Raw genomic sequence first — 15,052 nt, forward strand, 5'->3', positions numbered from 1 at the left:
GGGGTGGGATGTAGTGTCTGTGGGAAGGACCTCCTTCAGTCCAGTTTCATTGACTTTGATTTAGAACCATGGGTTCCTGAGGACTGGGAGGCAGTGTGGTGCCGAGGGCAGACACACCTGGGGGTGGGGGTGGGGGTGGGGAATCTTGGCTCCGCTATGGAACTCTGCTCCTCAGTTTCCTCCTTTGCACAGTAACTGTGCACCGAGTGATGGTGAGGAGCAGGATGTGTGTACCCGTATCTATTTATATGTAGACTAGAGGCCTGGTGCATGAAATTCGTGCGGCGGGGGTGTGTCCCTCAGCCTGGCCTGTGCCCTTGGGGGATGTCCGACATCCCTCTTGCAATCTGGGATGCTGCATGCACCAGTGAGCATACTTTTCATACAGGTGAAAGGCATCTTGCTGTTGTATGGGCAGCTACATTTTATTGCCTTGATTATAAAAAGGAGTACATAACATGATTCTTCTGAGGCAGTAGTGCCATTTCCCCCATCTTATGTGGGGGGCAAACTGAAGCAGAGAGAAGTTAAGTAATTGGCTTTGTCACACAGTTATAAGTGTCAGAACCAGGGCTGACCACAAAATGTGCAAGCCAGAGTCCATGCCTGTCATCGCTGCATCATCCTGTTTTCTCAGTGTTAGAGTAGCCTTGCCAGGTTTTAATTTTTAAATCTAAGAGTCTGTTCCCAATATATAGGGTAGAGTCCCTAGGCCTGGCCAGCAATCAGGGCCGATATGTGGGGCGACTGGCAGGCAGGGTGATTGGGGGGCCCCCGCTGGCACCCACCTTGGCTGGTGGCCTGGTGCCACCCACTTGCCGGACCTGCCCCCCGCCGCTGCCACTGGTTGCCTCCCTCTTCAGGGCAACTGGCAGGAGGGGCAATTGGGGGGTTCCCCACTGGCACCCGCCTTGGCTGGTGGCCTGGTGCCACCCACTCGCCGGACCCGCCCCCCGCCGCTGCCACTGGTCGCCTCCCTCTGCAGGGCAACCAGCAGGCGGGGCAATTGGGGGGTCCCCCACTGGCACCCGCCTTGGCTGGCGGCCTGGCGCTGCCCGCTGGCTGGCCCTGCCCCCTGATTGCCGCTGCTGGTTGCCTCCCTCCCATCTGGGGGCAGCTCCTGTGTTGAGCGTCTGCCCCCTGGTGGTCAGTGCACGTCATAGCGACTGGTCGTTCCGCAGTTCGGTCAATTTGCATATTAGGGTTTTATTATATAGGATTATAGATAGATACACATATACACGTGGCCTGACACGCTGTAGATGCTCAACCAACGTTAGTTCCTTTTCTAGTTTAAAATGCATGTTTGACGTGTGCAGTGGGAATCTGCTAAAAGGGATTTCAGGCAGCAGCACGCAGGCTGCAGAGGCATCTTCCAACACCCCTGCACTGTCCTCACCCTGCCAAGAAAGGCTGGACTTGTAGAGTTCGGACTTGCTTTCAGCCAGTGTTTCTCATGTCCAGGTGGGCATTAGAGTGACATTACTTTGTCAAAATGCACATTCCGAGCTCCAAACCACACTCACCGCCCAGGCATGTACCTTTGGAAAAGCTGCTCCCGATGCCACCCTGGCTTAGAGCTGAGAGCTTTATGGACAGGTAAGGATGACTTTCTAGTGAGTCTAAAATGTGATTCACTTTATGAAACATTAGTTTGGGCGTAGCCTCTTAAGGATACAGCGGTTTTTCTGAGAAGACAGTATACTCTTGTCCAGTCCACCTCGTTAATGAGAATTGGGTGTAATTCTTTCATAGCAGTAATAGCTAACTCAGCTGCTTTTACACATACTAACTCATTCAGTCCTCAGAACAGCTCTACAAGTGAGGTGCTCTCATGGTGCCCTTTCTACATGACACGTCCAAGGTCACACAGCTAGGGTGTGAAGGAGCCAGGTTACGAACCCAGGCAACCTGGCTCTGGAGCCGGTGCCCTTGTCCCTGGTGGTACTCATCTCTCTTCATTACAGATAGGGTGGCCTCGGAAGTGGGCTTTGGACATGTAGCTCTTACCCAAGCACCATGGAAGTTTGGTAAGAACTGGTACAGTAGCCTCTTTTTCTACTGACTCTGTGTTGTTCCTTTTTTTTTTTTTTAAATGTATTTTATTGATTTTTTACAGAGAGGAAAGGAGAGTGATAGAGAGTGAGAAACATTGATGAGAGAGAAACATCGATTCAGCTGCCTCTTGCACACTCCCCACTGGGGATGTGCCCGCAACCAAGGTGCATGCCCTTGACCGGAATCGAACCTGGGACCCTTCAGTCCGCAGGCCGACGCTCTATCCACTGAGCCAAACCGGTTAGGGCAGTGTTGTTTCTTGGCATATCCTGGCCGGTCCAGACTCCCAAGAGGATTCATACACTGGAGCAGTGGTGTGCGCTGGCAGGTGGGGGTAGAGGTGACAGAGCGAATGTACAACCCCGCTCTCAGATTCGTTCCTTCCACACACCCGCTTGCTTACTCTTTGTTTGGGATGAGCTTGTTCCAGGAGTGGAAGTTTGGGGTCATTCTTTCGGCTTCTTTCACTATTAGCTAAAAAGATAAACTGAGCCCTTTTTGAGGGCGCTGGTTTGGCTCTTTGAGAAAAGCCTCAGGGGAGCGCCGGGCTCACAGCTTTGACAAGCCTGGTGGTGTCAGATGGTCCTCTGAGAAGGACTGTCATGTGAGAGCCCTTTGCAGCCTGGAGCAGAGTGTTAGTCGGGGAATACTTCGTCGGGGAATACTTGCTTCGGACCGTCCTTCCCAGACAAAAAAATTGCAGAGCCCTTGGGCAAATGTAGCAGGTGTGAAAATAACCCCCAAATGGCCACTTGCTGTGTGCCGGGCACTGTGGTAGGCTCTTTAGGACACTTGGCCCCCAACCCCACTCCATCCAAACACTCGATGTTATGGTGCTCATCGTATAGAGGAGAAGACGGACTCGGAAAGTTAAATGCGTCTCAAAGTCATGCAGACAAGTGGTGCAGTGAGGTCTTGAACCCATTTCTCCTCCCGTTCCAAAACCCGCGTACTTTACGTAATACTCTGCCCTTCTGTGAACGAAAACTGTGCCCTGAACTTCACAGCAGACATCAATTTGTAAATATTTTCTTTCTTACTATAACACCAGGATTTTCTTTGGGGTAAAATGAATACACACTGCTAAATGTCCTGAAATGAAAGAAGCAAAAAGAAAAGAAAAGAATGAGTATTGAGAGAGTGAGAGAGCGTGTGAATGAAGCCAGCTGGACTGCTGTGGATATATGGAGTACAGGGAGACCCTCCTACAGTGTCCTCAGGAGCTCCGATCGTTTTCTTCGGAACAAGTTTGTTGGGGATTTTTATTCCCCTTTTTTGTTAACAATGATATATTACAGTTTCTGGACCATGAGGTAGCAATTTGTATTTTTAGCTACATTTAATTTCTGACTTCTTTACTCTTGACTTTGTCCCTCAGTTGATTGTGCCTTCTGTCTCTCCCGTTTTTATTTTCCCCACCTGTCTTTTCTAGTAGAAGGTTTTGCTTGCCAGTATTACTTGGTTTAAGGATAATGTATACAATTTTTTTAAAGTTCAGATTTTTTTGAAAACAGCCTCAATTTATGAATTACAAAAAAAAATAGGATGCGTTTCCCAACAAATGTTGTTATTATAATACTTACGGTTCCATTTCCAATTCAGGCATCATCGATGCCCTGAGGAAGCAAACACAGGGAGAAAACACGATGTGATCATAGTAATTATGATTTCACTTCTGTGGTTAACTAGGTTTCCTGCGAGAGCTAGAGTTGCTTCTTAATTAAACAGATATTTCACGAGGGCCCGAGACCTGCCAAAGCCTGTACTGGCCTTTGATTTCACCTGTTCTTCAGGGGATGGTGCCATTTCTTCTTTGAGTTGGTTTTAAAAATTCTTAGCCGCAGCTCTCAGCATAATTTATTAGGCCAGAGTGTAGGAATGTTATTCTATAAAAGCCACTTTTCTGCATGCTTGAAGGGTAACACCATGTCTGTCTGTCTGCTGTCTGATCTGTTTGAGCAGTACATCTTTTGAATTCTCTCTTACTTTTCTTCCTTTATTCTAACTTTCCTGACTAGGTAGAATGGTTTAATTTTTCAAAATTTGAATAGATCAGTGTTTCCCATCAACTGGCCTTCAGACCATCAGAATTATAATCAGCTTGTGCTTGTTATAAATACAAATTCTTGTGCCCTACCTCAGATCTGAATTTGAGAATCACTGACTTAGAGTTATATTTGGTTACTATGTTATTTTAAAACTATCTGTAGAATGTTACTGTTTTTTCTTTCTTTGAAATAAAAATGTAATCTCACCTCCCCCCCCCAAGTTAATGTACTCTGAATTAAAAAAACAAAAACAACGAAAAACACTTCTAAATAAGTATCCTAGGATTAGGTTTCAGAATTTGAGATACTTCCATTAGGTTTTTATTGAAACACGAGTTGGTGTTTTATAAACTGTGGATATCAAGTTATTATTAGCAAAATATCAATCAAATTATTGGACTTAAAAATACCAAATTATTGGTTAATGATGACCACAGTCATTAATTTGAAGTCCTGTTTCAAAAAACTTATGATTTAAAGTGAGTCAGATGAGTCACAGAGTTGGATTGGGTGGCAAGACTAGGGAGAAGCAGATTCTGGTCTCTGCCCATCAGCCGTGTGGCCCCAGGGAAGTCTTTTCAATGTTCTGGGCCTCAGTGTGCTGCTCTGTCCAGTAAGCAATTGCTGTGACCCCCCCCCCCCCCCCCCCGCCCCTTTCTGGTTCTCACTGAGTCAACTCTGTGGGAAGAGAAATCTAATGTTGACACATGGGTCAATATGTGGGAGAAAGAAAGGTTTATCTTGGTATGGAGGACTTTTAAAATAAAATATCTGGTGGTTGAAGGAACTAGCGTCCATCAGTCCATAAAGAATAAGAATATAGAAGTTGCTCTGACCGGTTTGGCTCAGTGGATAGAGCGTCGGCCTGTGGACTGAAGGGTCCCAGGTTCGATTCCGGTCAAGGGCATGTACCTTGGTTGCGGGCACATCCCCAGTGGGGGGTGTGCAGGAGGCAGCTGGTCGATGTCTCTCTCTCATCGATGTTTCTGACTCTCTGTCCCTCTCCCTTCCTCTCTGTAAAAAAGTCAATAAAATATATTTTAAAAAAAAAAAAAGAATATAGAAGTTAAAAAGAAATGATTGGGAGTTTCTTGTAATCATTCAGAACAACAATGCTGTACTCACTAAAATTCCCGGTTATTGAAACCCAACCAGGAAATGGACTTCCTTAAGGCGAAGACTGCTTTGTTTGACACATTTCATTTGCTGTATTGTTGCCAGGTACACTTGTACCAATTTATAAGTCCTAGTAGAAATGGGTGATAATGGGAGCTGGACAGGGCAGTGTTTCTAGTGGTCTTATACGAAATCACCACTATCAGAGGAAAGAAACAAAGCATGCTGTCTTAAAAGATTCATTAGTTTTTAGTTGATTCAAACAGTGGAGAATTGGGGAGAAATTGGAGTTTAGTAAATGATTTCTTGCTTGTGCTGTTATATTCCATTTCTGGCTATTCATTTGTGGAGAGAATGATGGATGTATCAAAGGTGTCAAAGTATGTAAAGACCAGTGTTTCTGAAATCTTACTAATTTAGGACCTCTTTATTTAAAGGAAAAAAAGTTCTCATAAATCCCCAGTACTGGTATAAATATTTTTATTATGAACTAGCTTTAAATATGCCAAATATAAAACTAGGTATAAACTCCTTATGCCTCCAGTTTTTATATAACTATAAAACAATGACAAATTTATACAGTAAATTCAAGCAAATCTACAAAACCAATAAAATCCTAAGTAACATTAATTTATCATGACAGATATCAAGCTTCTTCTTGAAAATGTGATTATGGTCTGACAGCCAGAGTTCCAGCTCTTCTGAGAATCTTGTGAAACTCATTTCTCCTTCCACTTACCTATATTTGAATCTTTCTTCGTGTAAAGCACCTTTATTTGGCCGACTACATGATTTTGGTTTTACTTCTGCCTTATTTTTTAAAACATTTTCTTGATAATTAAAATTACACTACTAGGTTCCACATTGACCATACACTTAAATGCAAACCCACTTTTGATCAAGCAGGAAGGTGGGACGTGATGACTAGTTGCACTTGAGGCAGTGGAGGAAAGAGAAGGTCATTCATTGGTACCTGCAATATTGGGTTTCAGATTTGGGCGAGAGTCCGTGGTGCCCTTCAGCAAAATGTGGAACGAAAGAGGAAAAGTAGGTTTTGAGGAAATATGAATAGTTCAAGACTTAGGTTTCTAGCATGCGTAAGATGGACTGGATACTCTTAACTCACTTCCACACTAAAGCATTGCATTCTGGATAGAACATTTTTTTACTGCACTTCTGGGATTATGATCTAAGACATCTCCAATGTCTCCTACCCCACTGACCCTCAAAGCTGGGAGCTTTGTGCGTAAACAAACAGAAAAGACAGGTATTCTGAAGAGCAAATGCTGGTATCACCACTGTGGTTGGAGACTAAGCTTTGGGTCACTTGCAAGATAAGAGAGCCTGCATTTTACCAAGACTCATGAAAGTAGTTGAGTGGCCCCAGGTAGACAGTGCTCCTTGGTTTTTGGCAGAAGCAAATGTGAATCCCTTCTGGAGGAAAGCATCCCTGCCTTAGATCTCAGGGTTCTTCTGATTAAGATCAACCAAGGATGAGTTCAGAATCAAAGATCTCCAATCCTACTAGAAAACAAGCCACCGGGAGTGAGAGTCACCAGATACCAATAAAAAGCAATAGATTTGAAACACTGAGGAGTTTAGATATTAAAATGATCTGATACAGGATATAAAATAACTACGGTATGTCGAAATACTTTAAGGAAAAAAACTGTAATTACAAGTAATTGTAAATAGCGTAAGATAAAATTTGACCAGTCATATTATTTAGTCATTAAAAAAAGAAGGAAATCCTGCCATTTGTAACAAAGATGGATGGACCTTGATGACATTATGCTAAGTGAAATAAGTCAAACAGTTGAAAACTGTACTGTGTGATCTCACTTACATGTGTATTCTTAGCAAAAAAAATGCCACTCACCCACACACACAACTGAACTCCTAGGAACAGAGAAGAGATTGGTGGTTGCCAGTACCAGGGAGTTGGTAGTAGAGAAAATGATTGAAGGTGGGCAAGGTATGGACTTCGAGTTAGAAGATAAATATGTGCTGGGGATATAATGCTCAGCATGCAGACTGTACTTAACAATATTGTATATTTGAAAATTGCTAAGAGTAGACCTTAAAAGTTCTCAAAACAGGAAAAAAACTTTTGTACGTGAGGTGATGGATGTTAACTAAACTTGTGATAATTTTGCAATGTATAGTACATATGTGAAATCATTACGTTGTACACTTTAAACTATTACAATGATATATGTCTACATAAAATGGAGGGAGGAGAATGTGTACCAAGTCAACATTAATCTAGGTGGTTTTGTTGCTGAAAAAAATTTACCAGGCAGATTTTGGAAAAAACAAACAAAAATAAAACCTAAGGAGAAAAATAACTGTTGAAATAAAAATGTAATAAATTAGATTAGAAGCAGCTGAAGAAGCAATTAATGAACTAGGAAAAAGTTTGAAAAAATTAATGAGAATGTAACAAACGAGAAGAAAAACAGGAAAATGTAGTTGAAAGCTACAAGGAGATTTGTGCAGAGTCCCAGAAAGATAATAGAGCAAATGGAGGGAGGTAATATTTGAAGATCTAGCATATAAATAATTTCCAGAGAGAGTTTATGAAGAACATAAATGACCTGTGTTCCTTAAACCCAAGTAATTTATGGACAAAGGAAGCACAACATACACCAATAAGGACAAGTAAATTGAAAACTATATCTAGATATGGGAAACTTCAATACATCAAAATTAAAAAGATGATCTTAAGCCCTGGCCAGGTGGCTCAGTTGGTTGGAGCATTGTCCCATACACCAAAAGGTTTCAGGTTCAATTCCCAGTCTGGGCACATACCTAGGTTGAGGTTCGAATCCCTCAGGGCACATGCAGGAGGCAGCCATTTGATGTTTCTCTTTTACATGGATGTTTCTCTCTCTCCCTTCCTTTCTCTCTAAAATCAATAGACTGAATTTTGTGATTTAAATTCTGTTTTAAAAACTTTAATGCCTATGGTGTGTTATTAAGATGAGTAATCACATCCTTAGCATAGACTGTAGAAAAAGGACTTACCTTATTGAAGATCACCAGATCCAAGTGCTAAGAAAATATGGGGCAGATAAGACATGAGTAAAAATCGCAGGTCCTTGATTTAAAAGTTGTTAACATCAGTCAGGTTATTTGACTTCTTCATGACCCAAGTTTCCCCACTTAAAAATAGGCATAATAACAGTTCCTTCTTCAGGATGGGCATGAGGATTAATGTTAAGTACGTAGGAAAACAGTTAACCCTTTATTATAACACAAATATTATAATTTTTTTCAATACAGAAATAAAGTGAAACAGCGATTCCCAACCAGGTTTTGTGTATCAGCATTATTTGGGGACAATTAAAAAAATAAAGATTGCTGGATGCTACCCCAGACCTGGTATTTAGGGTACTTGGGCTTTGGACTGTATTTTATGTGGGGACCCCAGGTTTGGGAACCCTTGCTTTGGAGTTGAGTAGCATTTTGGTCAGTTTTACCTAGATATTTACTTTTTTATTTGTACTTTGAACATTAGCTCTTAGTATTTGTTGAGTATGTAAACTTCTAGGTTATTAATACGGATCAATGCAAGGATCTGCACTCATATACCTTCCTTTCTCTTTCTCACTTCATTTCCTTCACTCCCATCCGTAGTGAATTTTTAGACAGTTGGCCAAGTCCTGGAAGCCTAGTTCCCAGGCCTTTCTTAAAATATATATATATATTTTTAAAGAAACCTTTTAAGGCAGACATTTGGCATGTCAAAATTGAACTTTAGTTTCTAAAATAAATAATTCGACTTTATTTTATCTTTAAAAAAATGACTGCAGGAAATGTCTCTAAAATAACTGATATTCCCCTTCTTAAAACTGGGGTTGTTATTGGATAGATTCCAGTATGTGTTCTTTTTCTTTTGGGAGTGGGGGACGGTGTCTGGGGAGTGTTCTACTCCATTGCCACCAACATGCAATGGTAATTCTTCAAGCCCAACAGCAACTTTTATATGATGGCAGTTATTTGGTATATGGTAAAACGTGGCCTGGAGATTAAAATAACAAAATGTTTACTGTATTTAGATCAATTAGAATATGCCTTTTACCTTTTGTATGTGGATATTTTGGTTTAAAAACCCATTTTATTGTAGCAGAAGCAGCCTTGGTGTTTAAATCTATTTAGTTCATGTATTTTACATTCCGTATGGGTGAGGAATGACTGAAATGTTAGCTCCATTAGGGCAGAAATTTGTTCAGTGCTAAATCCCTAGCACCTAGAATAGTGCCTGAACATGGCGAGTGTTCCATAAAAGATGTGCTACATGAACGCGCTAACAATTAGACAAACAAAAGTAAAAACCCCATCTACCACTGCTCACAACCAGATACTTGTCTGGTATTGGGATTAGAGGTTGCCTACATGTTCCCATAGCTCCCTGTGCCTCTTACAAATTACACTGCATCCCTTAATCTAGGTCCTTATGGTTGCATCCACAGCACCATATCTGGCAGCATTGTAGTTTCTTAGGAAATACTTGTTGACTGGCCCTAGCCGGTTTGGCTCAGTAGATAGAGCGTCTGCTGGTTCGATTCTTATCAAGGGCATGTATCTTGGTTGCAGGCTCCTCCAAGGGCCTGGGCCCTGGTCAGGGCTCATGCAGGAGGCAACCAATCAATGTGTTTCTCTCACATTGATGTTTCTCTCTGTCTTTCCCTCTCTCTTCCACTCTCCCTAAAAATCAATGGAAAAATATCCTCGGGTGAGGATTAACAAAAAAACAAAAACAAATATTTGACTGAATACATAGTGCCTTAAAAATTTCTATACTGTTTTTATATTTGGTTTCATCAGTTGACAATCCCATGAAGTTGGCTGATAGTCTCATCCCAGTTTTACAAATGAGGGAACCAAAGTTAAAGAGAATAAGTTAATTGTCCCAGAAAGCCTTGAGTCATAAGTAGCAGAACTGGGACCATAACTTCTATATGTGCTAATTTCTTCATCCTTTGTTCTTTATAGAACAGTCTTTAAAACATTAATAAGCATACATTTTCACTCTCGGCACTCCAGTTGAAATTCTCTTTATTTGAGAATATGACAGGGGAGGTTACTGTGTGAAACCTTTTCTGAATTGCCATAATATCTTCATCATCAGCCACAAACTTTGTTGGGTGCCACTTTGGGTTATTCATTAATAGATTCTTTTCAGTTGCCTGTGGTGGGTACTTAAGATACATTCTTTTTTGGGGGGGGGAAAAAGGAGACAAACAAGCTCTCATTATTTCATATAATTTATACCTTCTCCCAAACATTTTAAAATGTAAACTTGTTAAAATGTGAATTTACATTTTAAAAATCAAATTTTAAAAGTGGTTAGAGGAATGTTCTCCAACATATTCTTGCCTGGATCTCCTGGTCATTTTGAGATAGGAATTTCAGAAGTCTTGAATAGACTTGGCTGATATTCCTGGCATCAGGCACAAGAAGGAGAAACTTTCCCTGTGGCATTAGAATAGAATAAATAAGATGCTGGCCAAACATTTAAGGTTTTCACACAGTGGCAACATCTGGGCACACATTTCCCCAAAGGCATTCACTGAAGCTAAAAACTAAACAACACACAGCCAAGTGTTAGGTAAGAAAGGATTTCAAAATCTGTGAATCCAGTTTAATTATAGCTTTTGTATACTAGTCTCTATTAAGAAAGAGAATTTGGTGATGTCAGTAAGATTTTACCCAATTTGATTAGTACGTCAGACTTCATTCTACTAGACTGTTAGATTTAAACATACTGCCATTGCCTTAGACTTCAAAGAGTTATTTGAACAATACTCACCACAAAGCTTTAATTTCATTGTATAATAGCAACAAGAACCTAATTCCTTGTGCCCACCGTGGATATTAACCTTTGGCAATAGAACTGAGGCATCAATGGGAAAAAACTGACAATACGGTCTTTCCTTCTGGATCCAGCCATGGAAATATACAGGATGGGGCAAACGTAGGTTTACAGGTATTTGTATGGAAAATAATACAGCAATCCTATCTAATAAAAGAGTAACATGCAAATTGACCGTACCTCCGCTACACCACAAGCCACACCCACCAGCCAATCAGGAGCGAGTATGCAAATTAACCCAACCAAGATGGCTGCAGCCAGGGAGTGAGCAGGAGGCTTGGGTTTCCCTGGCAATGGAGGAAGCCAAGCTTCCTGCACACCCTGGCTGGCCCTGGACTCTACTCAAGGCTACAAAGTTTCAATTATAGAAGATAAATAAATCCCAACAAACATGGCGGCAGCCACAGAGCTGGAGAGAGCAGGAGGCTTGGGTCTCCCCGGTGATGGAGGAAGCCAAGCTTTCCGCATGCCCTGGCCTCTGCTCAAGGCTATAAAGTTTCAATTATAGAAGATAAATAAATCCCAGATACCAGGGCCTCTGCTTGGGTCGCTGGGGAGGGGGGGGGAACGTGGCCAGCCTGAAAACCACCACAGGCCCCTCACCCAGGCCACCCACGCCCCAGGGGAACCCCCACCGTGATCCGGGACACCCTTCAGGGCAAACCAGCTGGCCCCCACCCGTGCACCAGGCCTCTATCCTATCTAATAAGAGTAATATGCAAATTGACCATCACTCTAACACAAGATGGCTGCCCCCATGTGGACACAAGATGGCCACCACAAGATGGCCAGCAGGGGAGGGCAATTGGGAGGGACCAGGCCTGCAAGGGAGGGCAGTTGGGGGCGATCAAGCCTGCAGGGGAGGGCAGTTAGGGGTGACCAGGCTGGCAGAGGAGGGAAGTTGGAGGCAACCAGGCCTGCAGGGAAGGGCAGTTGGGGGGGACCCAGGCCTGAGGGGAGAGCAGTTGGGGGGGACCAGGCCTGCAGGGGAGGGCAGTTGGGGGGGACCAGGTCTGCAGGGGAGGGCAGTTAGGGGCAATCAGGCTGGCAGGGGAGCAGTTAGGCATCAATCAGGCTGGCAGGGGAGTGGTTAGAGGGTGATCAGGCTGGCATGCAGAAGTGGTTAGGGGCAATCAGGAAGGCAGGCAGGTGAGCAGTTGGGAGCCAGCAGTCCTGGATTGTGAGAGGGATGTCCGACTGCCCGTTTAGGCCCGATCCCAGTAGGCCCAATCGGGCCTAAATGGGCAGTCGGACATCCCTCGAGGGGTCCCAGATTGGAGAGGGTGCAGGCTGGACTGAGGGACACCCCCCCCCACACACACACACAAATTTCATGCTCCGGGCCTCTAGTTAATAAATTATGATACAAGAATAAACTCTGGGTTTCACCTACTCACAACTGTAGACCTACTTTTGCCCCACCCTGTATGGTGGGGATGCAAAGAGCAGTTTTGGGTGGAAAAAACACATTTTCTTCTCTGCTCCAGTGCCTGACTTCTCCGATGGGGTGGGACAGAGCCATTGTATTTGTTCTGGCTCTTACAAAGCGAGATCACATCATCCCTCGATGCAGCTTTTTTATTAGCAGCGTTACAGTTCATGCCTTTGTTGTCCTGCTGCACAGTAGCAAGGGTGGTGAGACGTGAGCTCGATAAAGGCCTTTCAAGGGAGCGCTTCTGTCCTCTTCTCTCCTCTGTTTTTCAGGCTATTCACCTTTTGTGATACTCTTAGGTTTCTGATTAGCGTGGCCTGGACACTGTAGGTAGATGCTAAGAAAGAAGTAGAGGTGAGCAATATTTCAAATTAAGAATTTAGAAGAAAAGAGAAAAACCTGCTTACTCTCTACGTCACATCTGACATAAGACAGGAAGCAGTTGGATTATTTTATTTTAGATCTTAGAGAGTCTTGTTAATTTTTGAAATCACTGATGTCTCTCCCCAAAGACATGGGTCACTTTGGAAGGGAGAGGCCTGGATGGCATACATCACTTATTTCCAACACTAGCGTGGGCATGCATCCCACCTCTCTCTCAGATGGCTTGGGTGCAAGTGTCATCTTGTTGAAAATCTTTCGTCCTGCTCTGAGTGGTGGGAATGTGCTGTTGTCAACAGAGCAAGTACTGGGACCAGAGAGCTTTCCGTGTGATAGGCAGTTTCAGTTCAGGACACCTGCTCCCCGAGCACACTGCAGCCATTGTTTCTCTACCGAGCGTGTGCTGGGTCGTCTGTGTTAGCCTGCGGTTGAGTCTTGGCTTTTTTCCCCGCATGCATTTCATTTTCGGTGGAACACATTTCTGTCTTGTTCTTCTGGTTTTGCTGGTATGGAATTAACATGTGCAGGTGGTTCATACAAACTGGTTTTGAGGAGTGCTGAGACATTGGGTGGTGGGAAGCGCGCCTGGTCAGCGCGGAGGCAGGTGATGTGGACTCTCATCCCTCTCAGGAAAGACATTGGACCTTTCTGGGTGGCAGTGTCCTCATTGGTAAACCCAGGGGTTGGGTTCCTCAGAGTCCTGGACTGCCAAGTCCCCGGGTGTTACGATTCCACCCCGTGTTTGGTGTTTTCTGAGATGCTGAGTATCAGAAATGGATGTGGCGGTGTTTATTCACCGAGGGCCATGCCTCTGTGAAATTGTCAGCAACACGGGGAGGTGCTCTTATTGGATGACTGGTCAGAGAGGGAGGTACCGGGGCCTTTTTGTTTCTTTGTGGCAAATGTACAGAATAATAGATAAAAATGTCTTACTTCTGAGAAAGTACTGTTGTTAGCCCTGGAAGTGTTTATTAGGCACTTGGTTGTTGAACTTTTAAATTAAGAATTACTCAGTTCAGTAATGAAGACTTGTTAATTCATTAGCCCTTCTTGTTCAGATAAGAGGAAGCCTACAGATCAGGCTAATAGAGTATCACACCCCATTTCTGATTTGTACTCCCATATCCCATAGTGTTTAATAAAAATCTCATTAAAATATTCTAATAATTATAGAAAATTTGGAAAACACCAAGAAATACAAATATCTCCTAATCCCATTACCCAGAAATATCTATTATTCAAACTGTGGTGCCTTTACATTATATATACCCAGTGTTAGAACAAAATTGGGATAGAACCATAAATACATAACTTGGTATCTTTTTTCTTGCTGAGGTTTTTGGGTTTTTTTTAACTTATTTTTGGGACTAAGGTTTCAAATGAAGGTAGAGATTAATGTAATATTATGCTTGGCACACTTATGATAGGATCTATTTTGACTTACAGAAATAGAATTATGGACCCAGTACCTGAAAATAACATTTGTCCGGTTCCTTTTTGAATAGGCTTTCAATATTTAGCATGTATAAATGTTGTCATAACTATTACTATCATTAACAAGTGAAAACTTCCTAATCTATTCGTTTTTAATTGTTCACTAGTTGCTTTTATAAGATCTCCCCTCATTTTATTTTTCTGCACCAGAATTGCTAGCTGCAACATCAGTGAGCAGACATTATTTTAACACTGTTTTTCTGGATGCCATGATTCTTCAAATTGAAGCATGGTAGCTAGTGTGGGCCTGGCCACAGGTTAGGCTTGGAGTAGGATAGTTAAAAGATTTCCTTTTGCTCGAATATGTTAAACACTTGATAATATTTGTGAGCCGCATGTTGAATATTGGTTTCATATATCATTTTCCTCTATTAGGAAATGAAAGGTGATTAGTTTCCCCTTCGGATTATGTTAGCCTATAAAATTTTCTGCTGCATCCTTCATTTTGCATTGAAAATACATTCTAAATTCTGAGCCACATGGAATTTTTTCCTGACCTTTCCCTTATATGTCTTTTGGTGGTGCCCTTTGAAGGCCTGAAATGTTTTTATATTTGATTGAGATTAAATCTGGGTTTCATTTTACTTAAAAAAAACCCCACATATTGAGCAAGTTAATTTTCTGTTCAAGTTCCTAGGGGGAATG

At 42.5% G+C, this 15,052-nt stretch overlaps 1 protein-coding gene across 10 annotated transcripts in view; it reads left to right on the top strand.

The window, feature by feature from the left end:
* Positions 1-15,052, top strand: part of APBB2 (amyloid beta precursor protein binding family B member 2) — a 433,025-nt gene that overhangs the window by 54,561 nt on the left and 363,412 nt on the right. The gene's annotated exons all lie outside the window — the stretch shown is intronic.

The sequence above is a fragment of the Plecotus auritus genome, assembly GCF_963455305.1.
Source record: "Plecotus auritus genome assembly, chromosome: 1".
Lineage (NCBI taxonomy): Eukaryota > Metazoa > Chordata > Mammalia > Chiroptera > Vespertilionidae > Plecotus > Plecotus auritus.